Raw genomic sequence first — 12,023 nt, forward strand, 5'->3', positions numbered from 1 at the left:
AATGGCTCTGATACCATGTGAGATTTTGCCAAGATCAAGAGCTCAATGAAATGTACAAAATAGAGACACAATATAGGACAAGAATAAACTGTATTCTCATCAATAGAAAATGATCAATAATATCAATTACATACAATGTAGATGAGCTTGCTTATATAGGCAAGGCTAGGGATATGTGAGCACACAAACATGACATGTGGCTCAATAAGAAACAAGGGTAGGTAGGAGAAATAATATAATAGTCCACATGAGGTGGATCACCCATTGAATGTGGAGTGTAACAACAAGATCAACACCATAAAAGGTGGAATTTCTCCTACACACACTATCCCAATGTGGCACAAACACCCAAGTGTCTCATACCCAAACTACTATGAAATGCATTTCCTAAGTAAACTTAAGTAAGTGTAATAATATCCAAGATGAATAATTATTTACACCAACAGTTAGGCTTTGGATTTATCATTATGGTGAGGATTATGTCTAGGGTTAAGGTTAGAGTTAGGATTATTGTTAGGGTTTACATCATTGTTACGGTTAGGTTAATGGTTAGGGTTTAGATTTACATCATTGTAAGGGTTAAGGTTCTAGTTAGGCTTAATTTTTAGGTATATGGTTAGGATTATCTCCATGATTAGAGTTTATATCATCAAGTTACGGTTATGATTGTGGTTAGGGTTTGGGTTAAGGGTTAGGTTTAGGATTATAGTTAGGGTTTACATAATTTTTATGGTTAGGTTAATGGTTAGGGTTTGGATTTACATCATGTTTAGTTTTACAATTAATGTTAAATTTATGGTTAGGCTTAGGATTTAGGGTTATGGTTAAGATTATATGTAGGGTTAGGACCTTTATATCATAGGGCTAGGGTGGCTATGGTTATGGGTTAGGGTTAGGATTATAGGTAGGGTTTACATCATTGTTAGGGTGAGTTTAATGGTTAGGGTTTGGATTTACATCATGATTAGGGTTAGGGTTAAGATTGTGGTTAGGATTAGGATTTACATTTATGGTTAGTTTTATGTTTAGGGTTGCAGTTTATACATCACCATGTTAGGGTGAGGGTTAGCACAATGGTTAGGTTTAAGATTGCGCTTAGGCTTAACATTTATAATTATGGTTAGGGTTATGTCTAGGGTTAGGATTTATATCATAGGATTAGGGTTAGGGTTAGGATTATTGATAGATTTTATATCATTGTTAGGGTTAGGTTAATGGTTAGAGTCAGGGTTAGGGTTAGGGTTAAGACTATGTTTAGGCTTAGGATTTAAGGTTAAGGTTAGGATTATGTGTAGGGTTGGGATGTATATCATAGGGTTATACTCAGGGTTAAGGGTTAGGGTTAGGGTTAGGGTTATAGTTATGGTTTTTATCACTTTTAGGGTTAGGTTAATGGTTAGGGTTATGGTTACAGTAAGGGTTCATATCATTGTTAGAGTTAGGTTAATGGTTAGGCTTGGGATTTAGTATTATTGTTATGATTATTTCTAGGTTTAGGGTTTATATCATGGGATTAGAATTAGGGTTAGGATTAGGATTTATGATTATGGTTAGTTTTACATTTAGGGTTAGGGTTTATATGACAATATTAGGGTTAGGATTAACATCAGGGTTAGGGTTATGGTTAAGTTTATGATTGTGGTTTAAAGGATTAATATTTAGAATTATGGTTAGGGTTATGTCTATGGTTAGGGTTTATATCATAAGGTTAAGGATTAGGGTTAGGATTATAGATAGATATTACATCATTATTAGGTTTATGTTAATGGTTAGGGTTAGGGTCAGGGTCAAGATTATGCTTAGGCTTATGATTTATGGTTATGCTTAGGATTATGTGTAGGGCTAGGGTTTATATAATAGGGTTAGACTTAGGGTTAGGGTTAGGGTTAGGGTTATAGTTGTGTTTTGCATCACTTTTAGGGATAGGTTAATGGTTAGGGTTTGCATTTACATCATGGTTAGGGTTAAGGCTAGGGTTAGGGTTAAGATTGTGGTTATGCTTAGGATTTAGGGTTATGTTTAGGATTATGTCCAAGGTTAGGGTTTATATCATAGGCTTAGGGTTAGGATTAGGATTATGTTTATGGTTTATATCATTGTTAGGGTTAAGTTAATTGGTATAGTTTGGATTTACAACATGGTTAGGGTTAGAGTTTGGCTAATGGTTATGGTTTGCATCACTTTTAGGGTTAGGTTAATGGTTAGGGTTAGGATTGTAGTAAGGGTTTACATCATTGTTAGGGTTAGGTTAATGGTTAGGTTTTGGATTTAGGGTTTTAGGTTAGAGTTAGGGTTATGATTATTGTTAGGGTTAGGATTTAATGTTATTGTTATGATTATTTCTAGGGTTAGGGTTTATATCATGGGCTTAGGACTAGGGTTAGGATTAGGATTTACAATTATGGTTAATTTTATGTTTAGGGGTAAAGTTTATATCACAATGTTAGGGTTAGGGTTTATATTAGAGGGTTAGAGTTAGGGTTAACAGTTAGGGTTATGAATATAATTAGGGTTTACATCATTGTTAAGGTTAGGCTAATGGTTAGGGTTTAGATTTATATCATGGTTAGGATTAAGGTTAGGCTAATGGTTAGGGTTTAGATTTATATCATGGTTAGGATTAAGGTTAGGGAAAGGGTTAAGATTATGGTTAGGCTTAGGATTTAGGGTTACATTTAGGATTGTGTCTAGGGTTAGGGTTTATATTTATTGTTATGGTTATGGTTTGAATTTATATTTATGGTTTGCATCACTTTTAGGGTTAGGTTAATGGTTAGGATTACGATTGTAGTACGGGTTTACACCAGCGTTAGGGTTAGGTAAATGGTTAGGTTTTGGATTTAGGGTTAAGGTTAGGGTTAGGTTTACAATTGTTGTTAGGATTAGTATTTAGTGTTATTGTTATGATTATTTCTAGGGTTAGGCTTTATATCATGGGATTATGATTAGGATTAGGATTTACGATTATGGTTAGTTTTGTGTTTAGGGTTATGGTTTATATCACAATATTAGGATTGGGATTAAGGGTTTAAGGTTTATATTAGAGGCTTAGAGTTACGGTTTTAAGGGTTAGGGTTAGGACTGTAGTTAGGGTTTACATCATTGTTAGGGTAAGGCTAATGGTTAGGGTTTGGATTTATATCATAGTTAGGGTTAAGGTTACGGATATGGTTAAGATTATGGTTATGCTTAGGATTTCTAAAGTTATGTTTAGGATTATGTGCAAGGTTAGGGTTAGGATTAGGATTATGTTTATGGTTTATATCATTGTTAGAGTTAAGTTAATGGGTACAATTTGGATTTACAACATGGTTAGGGTTAGGGTTAGGGTTTGGCTAATGGTTATGGTTTACATCACTTTTAGGGTTAGGTTAATGGTTAGGGTTAGGATTGTAGGAAGCGTTTACATCATTGTTAGGGTTAGCTTAATGGTTAGGTTTGGATTTAGGGTTTAAAGTTAGAGTTAGGATTAGTGTTACGATTATTGTTAGGGTTAGGATTTAATGTTACTGTTATGATTATTTCTAGGGTTAGGGTTTATATCATGGGCTTAGGATCAGGGTTAGGATTAGGATTTACAATTATGGTTAATTTTATGTTTAGGGGTACAGTTTATATCACAATGTTAGGGTTAGGGTTTATATCAGAGGGTTAGAGTTAGGGTTAAGGGTTAGGATTAGGATTATAGTTATGGTTTACATCATTGTTAAGGTTAGGCTAACGGTTAGGGTTTAGATTTGTATCATGGTTAGGATTAAGGTTAGGGAAAGGGTTAAGATTATGGTTAGGCTTAGGATTTAGAGTTACATTTAGGATTGTGTCTAGGTTTAGGGTTTATATTTATTGTTATGGTTATAGTTTGGATTTATATTTATGGTTTGCATCACTTTTAGGGTTAGGTTAATGGTTAGGATTAGGATTGTAGTATGGGTTTACATCATCATTAGGTTTAGGTTTTGGATTTATGGTTAAGGTTAGGGTTAGGTTTACAACTATTGTTAGGATTAGTATTTAGTGTTATTGTTATGATTATTTCTAGGGTTAGGGTTTATATCATGGACTATGATTAGGGTTAGGATTAGGATTTAGGATTATGGTTAGTTTTGTGTTTAGGGTTAGGGTTTATATCGCAACATTAGGATTGGGGTTAAGGGTTTAAGGATAATATTAGAGGGTTAGGGTTAGTATTGTAGTTAGGGTTTACATCATTGTTAGGGTTAGGCTAATGGTTAGGGTTTGGATTTATATCATGGTTAGGGTTAAGGTTAGGGATAGGGTTAATATTATGTTTAGGCTTAGGATTAGGATTACGTTTTAAAGGATTATCTCAAGAGTTAGGGTTTGTATCATAGGTTAAGTGTTAGTGTTAAGGGTTAGGGTTAGGATTGTAGTAAGGGTGAAGTTAGGGTTATATTTAAGTTTAGGGTCAAGTTATGGTTTAGAGTTCAATCAAGTCTAGATTATAGATATTGTAAAGGTGAGGGTTTTATTATGGTAAGGTTTTCATTATAGTTAGGGTTTGTATTTTTTTAATGTTGTTAAATGAATCAATAATTAGTTTTAGAATAAATTTAAAACTAAACTTAGTTTTCTTTCAATGATTAGAGTATGCTTTTAATGTTTATCAAAGCCTAATGGTAATCAAACCAAAATATTAATTAAGGGTTTAACCTTTATGATATAATTTTAAAAATTTTAAAATTATATTGTTAGAGTTAACTTTAAGGTTAGGTTAGGGTTGGCATTCAATTAGAGAGATTAGGTTTAGGAGTTAAGGTTATAGTTAATTAGAGTTTAGTTTGAAGGTAAGGCTAGTAGGTTACTATTGTAGGATGATGCATTCATAACACTTATAATCATTTTTTATTAAATATTAAAAGAATCTTTATTATTATATAATTTTCTTGTGAATATTTTATTTCCTTATTTATATATTTTAAAATAAAAGTTAAACTTATACTCTATAGGCATTAGTAAAAGTTAATTGATATTAAATTGTTAGAGTATGATTTTAGTTGTGAAATTGAAAAAAGAAAAGAAATTAATCTAAATATATTAACAAAATTTCTATTCTACCCTTTTTATTTTTGCATGAAAATCAATTCAAATTTTAAAATTAAAATAAATTTATTTTTAAATGTTGTTAAATGAATCAACAATTAGTTTTAGAATAAATTTAAAACTAAAACTTATAGAACTTGAAATTATTAGAGTATGCTTTTGAATGTTTATCATAACCTAATGGTAATCAAACCAAAAAATTAATTAAGGGTTTAAACGTTTATGATATAATTTAAAAAATTTAAAAACTATATGATTAGAGTTAACTTTAAGATTAGGTTAGGGTTTACATTTATTTAGAGAGATTAGGTTTAGGGGTTAAGGTTATAGTTAATTAGAGTTTAGTGTTAAGGTAAGGCTATAAATAGGTAACTATTGTCGGATAATGCATTCATAAAACTTATTGTTATTTTTATAAAATATTAAAAAAGTCTTTAATATTATGTACTTTTCTTATGGATATTGTTTTTCCTTATTTGAATTTTTTAATGAAATGATTACCGTGAAACTTTGTTCTAATGAAATAAATACATTTTAAAATAGCTTCAAAGTTTATTATAATTAAAATATAGACATTTTAAAATAGTTCAAAGTTTCTTATACGTAAAATTATCTTACTCATAACCTTTAATTAATTTAGACATATAAGAAACATTTTGAAACATTTTTATTCTATCTTTTATTTTTGTATGCAAATCATTTCAGATTTTTAAATTGAAATAAATTCATTGTTTTTAATTGTTAAATGAACCAATAATTAGTTGTAAAATAGATTTACAACTCTCACTGGCATCTTACATTCCTTCTCCAATGCATTGATCTCCTCATTTCTATAATTCAAATGAGTTTATTAAAATTGGAAAGAAGCTATTCATAAAGATAATGAAAACATAGATTCTACCACATATGTTTCTATAAATGTCAACCTAGAAAAATTCACAAATGAATAAATGCTAAAGAATCCCTCTACAACCCCAAATCCAAGTCAAACCTCCTCCTGGAAAAATTCACAAATGAATAAATGCTAAAGAATCCCTCTACAACCCCAAATCCAGGTCAAACCTCCTTTACCCATGAATAATAACATAAAAATTTACCATGCATTGCACTGCATATCATTGCAAAAAATTATTAGGTAAAATGACGCATTGAAAATAGGATATCCATTTTTTGTTTTTAAAGAGAAATTAAAATAAAATGATGCATTGCAAATAGGATATCTATTTTTTAATTTTTTTAATTTCTTACTTTTTCTTTTTATCATTCTTAAGTAGATTAAACTTCATTAAAACTACTCAATATTTTCATCCAATCTTTTTCCTATGTAATGAGCTTTGCATACAATTCAATCTTAAGGTTGTAACAACAATATATAAACTTGAATTCTAATGTTAGTGTCGTTTAATTTATCATAATATTTTAAGAAGAGAATAAATATATATCATGTTGATGGAACAAGTGGAATAACTTTTATACTTCATATTTTAAGAAATCTAAATATTTCTATAATTAGACCTAAGAGATTTATGGAGCAGTTGAAAAAAATCTACATAATAGATGAGATAACCAAACTATTTTTAAACTGATGGAGTATGTTGTTAATTTCTCCAAGAAAGGAATAAATATATATCTATGTACGAGTTTCCACAGGTTGATGGAATAACTGGAATAACTTTAAGATTGTAACAATAATATATAAAATTGAATTCTAATGTTAGTGTCGTTTAATTCATAATATTTTAACGCTGAACCAATGGAATTCTCTTTATAAGCTTCCATTATTTGAAGTCTTACTAATTTAGAGGTGTGTATTTTTGTTCTCTATTTTTGTATTGTTTATTTATGTCTTTCCTCTAGATAACGAATCCCCTCAGAGGTCTGTAACTGGCAATACAAAGTGGGTGAAATAGGGTAAGATCACATTACATTATAGACCCAAAATATTTTCCAAATCGGCTGGTGGAAGGATGGTGATTCCGCAAAATGCCACATCATAGGGCCGTTGCCAGTTGGACGCGAGTTCCCACAAAAAAAATGACTTCCTTCAGATCCGAGAGATAACGTAGTGAAAGAGGTACCGTCATTTCTAAAATACTTGCAAGATATCCTCCATTTATAGATGATTGGCAGGATCATCAGGCTTGGAACAATGTGTCAGGCAAATGTGTAGCATTACTTGCATATTTGATTATGTAGTTCTATTTATACAACTTTGACTTCCAGGGAAGATGAAAAAGCGAAACCAATCCGATCTCAACCCATGCGAGTATAGGGGATTGCATTGATAATTCTAACAAACCCGATATCAAAAGAATTCAAACAAACCTGACATCACACAACTGTAACATGTAGGGAACTTAAGTGATAAGATTTGTTTTGATTAACATGAAATTTAATTTCTGGGGATTTTATAGGGAATAGAAAAGGGATATAAATCTAATGAAGAACTAATTCAAGTAGCTTTCAAAAAGTTGAATATTAATATGTTGATGATTCTACAATTATTTTGCAAATAAAATAGACTCATTAATTCATATTCAACAAACCTACAATATGAAAACAGTATGAAATCTGTAAAACAATATCACATACTTCTATCTGACGTTGAAACTGCACAATTGATCCCTCTCTATCTCCAAATTACTTTTGCCAATGACAAGACTACAATTCAAAGAATGATGCATTACCGTTTTTGCAATTTTTTATTATCCGATGGAGTGAAACTGTCTCGTAACGGTTTTGAAAACCAAATCTATTAATCTATTAATTATTTTACATTCTATATTAATTAATTATTATTTTAAACCTTAAATAATTGAAAACCAAATGACCGTCAAAATTATTGAAAACCCCCAAATGTTGACACATAAATTTGCTGCCATTGTAGAAGCCTCTCGGCTTAAAAACATATAGATTTACAATAAAACACCTTAATTATAGTTTGGTTGTTTTAAATGAACACCATAATCCAAGACAAGGATGGTACAAACATAATCACATAGATTGACTAGTAGGGTTACTTAGATAAACATTGGTTGACAATAATAAGGCTATCACAACTCAATGAGTCTCAACTTATAGATTAGGGTTCCATATGGAATTAGGTCCTTCTTCTATTACCTCCCAACCTGATGATAATTTACCTCCCTTCTCGGAGGATGACGACCTTCCTGCATACACTAGGTCAAAATCATATAGTTAGTCTAAAATCTTGGCATAACTCTATAATTGTATTTATTGATAAAAGAAGTAATCAATTCATATATCATAATTATTAAAGCTAACTCATTAACATGTCCATTGTGAATCACCATTCCACAATATTAAGCAATAAGTATGAGTGCATAAAATAACATCAAAATATTTAGGGCACAAGTGGGATGTAACATATCCTTCTCCTTGTGAATCATCGTCCTGAATGATTTTAAGTATCATAAAAGAAAAACACGAAGACATTGTTTATCCAAGAATAATAAAAAAAATAAGTTCAACTATTATAAATATTAAATAGATGCAGGAATCTTTAGTGGATTTCATTGTAGTCTTCATAGGTGGCACTATCCTTAGAGTATTGATCCATTGGACCTTGCACTGAGTGATTTCTCTGTTACGTAAGCGACTCTTGCGTACCTCGAGCTCTTAGAATGGATCGATCATGACCACGCCTGGGTCTTGTACCTACAATGATTTCCAATTGATCATATGTGCAAAATCAAATATGTACTTCTTAAGATAAGAAACATGAAACACATCATGCAATTGAGAAAGAGCTGGTAGTAGAGCAACTTTATAAGCGATCGAGTTGATAATTTCCAGAAACTCAAATGGTCCTATATATCAAGGTGCAAGTTTGGATGAATTTTTGAATTTAATGGTACTTTTGTGGGGCTTGACCCATAGAAGCACTTTCACTCCCACTTCAAATTGTCTGGGAGTTTTCTTTGCATCTGCATAGCTTTTCTATCGATTGTTAGCTTCTGCTAACCTTTTTCTAATCAACTTCACTTTCTCTTCCATTTCTAAGAGTATTTATGGACCAAGGGTTATCCTATATTTCGACTTATCCCAGCTAATAGGAGTTCTACACCTCCTATATGTAAAGTACCTCAAATGGTGCCATCTTAATACACGATTGATGGGATTTGTTATATGCAAACTCAACTAAGGGAAGATAATCTTCCCAGTTATATTGCTAATACGTGAAGAACATTCTTAGAAGATCTTCTAGCACCTAATTGACCCTTTCTGTTTGTCCATCTATCTCTGGATGATAGGCGAAGCTAATATTTAATTGAGTACCAAAGGCTACAAACAAAGCTTGCTAGAACTTGGATATCATTCTGGCATCCCTATCTGATATAATCTTTTTCAATTATTCCATGCAATATTATTTTCTGTACAAACTGTAATGGTGAAAATATTAGGGTTTTACCCAACGATGTAGTAAAACCACTAATATTTTTCTTAGAGTCCACCGCATTAAAGAGGAGTGAACCTAATAGATCTAGCCACAAATAAGCAAGGATAGGGCTAAAAATTATATTGGATTCACAGGATTGGGAGTCAATTATCCTCTTTTAAGTTGAATTGTGAAAATGTTGTAATTAGGGTAGATGTGCTGGAATTGAAGTAAAAATGCATAAACAGTGAGCTAAAGTTGGTAGATTGAGCCATGAACTTAGATCTAAGTAAAATGTGAATGCTCGGATCTACTCCTAGAAGGAGGTCCTAGAACGTCAAGAATAGAATGCCCATCCCTTTAGACCTATGCACTTTTCGCCATCCGAAGGGGAACCCATTCGTCTATGTAAATAAAGCCAGTTTTGAATATTGCAGCTCCGTATTTATTCCTAATTAGGTGGGAATATGGGTGACCTTAGATCATACCCTAATTTTGAATTAACCATGAAATAGAAATGAAATATAATTGAATTATAGTAATGGAAATGATCTCCTTTTGAGGGAGATGTTGAATAATGTCTGAAACACTAATGTCGTACCTTTTAATGGAGTTTTGTTTGTCTCCACAAGGAATTAGGGTTTCATGAAGTCTTCATAAACATATAACATGAATATCAACTCCAATGCTTGAATATTGACCTTACTTATGCTCCAATGCTTGAAAGAAGATTGATTGCTTGCTCACTTGAATGTAGATCTCAATTTTTTAATTGGTCTCAAAATTTGAGGGGTAGACCTCCTTTTATACATGCCTATCAAAAAACAATTTAATTTTCCAATGTGAGTTAACATGATATCTAGGTCCCCACCAAAATTATGTTACCATTAAGGGGCCCCAAAATGGGCCTTGATTGGGAGTACTGGAGCACTAGCGCCCTAGTCCTGACCAATCAAAGACCAAGAAAAGAGGGGCAAGAGGTGTGCATTATGAATATTATAAGATATTTGCATGGTGTGAGTAGAATCAAGGCTCCCGAGGTGAGATCCCAAATGAGGAAAACATTGTAAGGGAGTATAATTTAGGATGCTACACAAACTTGGAGGCAATAATAGGTGCCTCATCGACTAAGTTTCCTGGTATAAAGTGGGCTACCTCAGTAAGTCTGTCAACCACTACCAAAATGACATTATGTTTATTTATGGACATAGGCAATCCTTGAATGAAGTCCATACCGATTATCTGCCATTTCCAGTTGGGAACTACATTTGGTTGTAACAAACCTGCAGGGTGCTAATGTTATGCTTTAACTCTTTGGCATTATAAACATCTAGCCACAAACCTTGTGGCATCCTTTTTCATTCCTATTTAAAAGTACAAAGGTTTAATATCAGCTAGGAGTTTAGTGGTGCAGGAGCACCCTTCTAGACTCTTTCTCTTTCTCTTTCTTTGTCTTGTTGGTGTTATGCTTCTTTAGAAGCCATTGTACATAAAATAATGAGCCATGTGCTCATAGGTCCTAGGTAGGGTCCTAGAGGAGATCTTAGGGGTCATGAGTCAAGATTGTGATTTTCTTGTAAATGGAGGGTAGGTGTGTCCTGGAGGTGTTTAGGGGTCCTTTATATCATGGTGGTGTCTTTAGGTTGGCCCATTGTGGGTCTAGAAGTTAGGAAGAGCAACATTGGGAAAGTTGCTCAAAAGTTGCAAAAGTTGCATGACAACTTTTAAAATTTGTTAAGCAACTTTTCCACCATGTTGTCAAAATCATTAGGTTGGTGTGGACAACCCTAAATGTGGCACACCGACTGAGGTATGGGTAGTATAAGATGTTACAAACCCTAAGTTAAAGGGTTGGTTGTCAGAGATTGTACGACTCAAGCAAACTATATTGACTGTGATTGTTTTTGAGTTACCAGTTTGTGTTGAATGAAGTTACCAAGCAAGCAAATGGATTGATTTGTGATCAAACCTATGTGGAACATTTTCTTTTATGTATATAACTTCATTGTGAGTGATTAGATTAACTTTTTGATTACCGGTAGAGTGTGTTTGTAAATAGTTTGTGAATTGCAGTCTTACTGTCCAGTTTTGGACCGGTTTGAGTAAATGAAGTCTTGACTCCATTCCCCATTGTGGAACCACCATGAAACTATGGGGAATGGATGTGGAGACTCTATACTATAGTCCCAATAAATCAGGGCCCTTGTAAATGCAAGGAGGCCAAGCATATACCCATTCCTAGGCGAGACTGGATAGTGCCCGGTTAGGAATGGCTGTTGGTGCAGAGGTCTTGGAGAGCAAGGTTGATTAGTGGAGAATACATCCTTTGAAGGAAGTGTAGAGGAGTGAGTGAAGCATCATTGGTGTGAAGGAGGATCCTCCACCAATCCAAACAAGGTGGCTAGAATACAAAACCTTCACTGTGACCCAGACAGACTCTAAAAACCCTCACAAAAACCCTCAAAAACCTTAAAATCCACCAAGGACAAAGTACAGACACCTAGAGGCCTAAAACCTAGAAAATCCTTGAGTCCTTGCCAAATGAATGGCAGTCCTTTTTGGG

At 32.8% G+C, this 12,023-nt stretch overlaps 1 protein-coding gene across 1 annotated transcript in view; it reads left to right on the forward strand.

Annotated features, from left to right (window-relative positions):
* Positions 1 to 12,023, forward strand: part of LOC131874385 (uncharacterized) — a 62,100-nt gene that overhangs the window by 812 nt on the left and 49,265 nt on the right. The window lies entirely within an intron of this gene.

This window comes from Cryptomeria japonica, chromosome 3 (assembly GCF_030272615.1).
Source record: "Cryptomeria japonica chromosome 3, Sugi_1.0, whole genome shotgun sequence".
Lineage (NCBI taxonomy): Eukaryota > Viridiplantae > Streptophyta > Pinopsida > Cupressales > Cupressaceae > Cryptomeria > Cryptomeria japonica.